Raw genomic sequence first — 1,638 nt, 5'->3', positions numbered from 1 at the left:
CCAGTCATCCAGCTGGCCCATAACTTCCTCCTGTCACCCAGCTGGCCCATAACTTCCTCCTGTCACCCAGCTGGCCAATAACTTCCTCCAGTCACCCAGCTGGCCCATAACTTCCTCCAGTCACCCAGCTGGCCCATAACTTTGGGGCTGCCTTAATCGACATCCACGTATGTCAGGACATTGTTAATTTGGGAGGTGTTTTTGACCTTGTCAACTCTGGGATTCGATCCAGGAACCTTTCGGTTACTGGCCCAACGGGCAACAGGGAGATAAGTCGTTCATTGGTATGTATCATCACGCCCAGTAAGCTTCCAATCATTAGAAACATTTGATTTTAACAGTTTGTGGTGTAATCCCAATGCTGTGTAGTGTTTCCTAAAGCTGAAAGAGGAAGACAGTATCCTACAATGTTGACACGGTCAACAAAATGTTTCTTCATTAAGCAGAGTAGTGCTCCATAACTAGTCCTTCCCATTTCCCTAAGAGACTGGGAAGTCTGTCTGTCTGTCTGTCTGTAATGTCTGTCTGTCTGTCTGTAATGTCTGTCTGTCTGTAATGTCTGTCTGCCTTTTTGCCTGACTGTCTGCCCTTTTGTCTGTCTGTTCTGTCTGCCTTTTTGTCTGTCTGCCTGACTGTCTGACTTTTTGTCTGTCTGCCTGACTGTCTGCCTTTTTGTCTGTCTGTCTGCCTTTTTGTCTGTCTGTCTGCCTTTTTGTCTGCCTTTTTGTCTGTTTTTTCTGTCTGCCTTACTGTCTGCGTTTTTGTCTGTCTGCCTTACTGTCTGTGTTTTTGTCTGTCTGCCTTACCGTCTGTGTTTTTGTCTGTCTGCCTGACAGTCTGCCTTTTTGTCTGTTTTTTCTGTCTGCCTTACTGTCTGTGTTTTTGTCTGTCTGCCTTACCGTCTGTGTTTTTGTCTGTCTGCCTGACAGTCTGCCTTTTTGTCTGTTTTTGTCTGTCTTTTCTGTCTGCCTGTGTCTGCCTTACTGTCTGCGTTTTTTGTCTGTCTGCCTTACTGTCTGCGTTTTTTGTCTGTCTGCCTTACTGTCTGTGTTTTTGTCTGTCTGCCTTACCGTCTGTGTTTTTGTCTGTCTGCCTGACAGTCTGCCTTTTTGTCTGTTTTTTCTGTCTGCCTTACTGTCTGTGTTTTTGTCTGTCTGTCTTTTAATAACTTTTTAATCCCATACGTTAATTGTTCTGCTGACATAAAAAGCCTGATTAAAATTACAAAAAGTTTTATTCCAACATGTATTTAATTTGTGTCTCTCTCTGGACATGATAGACTTGACCAAAGGGAGAGAAAGTCATTACTGTAGGCTGATGAGTTGTAATTACCTAAGACCTCTTACCGTCCCAGCACAATACTGCCATCTGGTGCGTGCGTGCGTGTGTGTGTGTGTCTCTCATTCCAACGTCTCATCTTCTACCTCTTTTTATTGGTCAGCCCTGATAATGGTTCCACAGTACTAACAAATCAGAATGCCCTCCCATTGGACTGGAGACCAGAGTACTAACCAATCAGATCAGGTTGGATGGGAAGCGTCGCTGCACAGCTATCTCCAGAGATGTTCGATGGGTTCAAGTCCAGGCTCTGGCTGGGCCACTCGAGGACACACAGAGATATGGATGTGTGCCATTGAC

The sequence above is a fragment of the Oncorhynchus mykiss genome, chromosome 23 (genome assembly GCF_013265735.2).
Source record: "Oncorhynchus mykiss isolate Arlee chromosome 23, USDA_OmykA_1.1, whole genome shotgun sequence".
Taxonomy (NCBI): domain Eukaryota; kingdom Metazoa; phylum Chordata; class Actinopteri; order Salmoniformes; family Salmonidae; genus Oncorhynchus; species Oncorhynchus mykiss.
Note: the sequence above shows the minus strand (reverse complement) of the source record.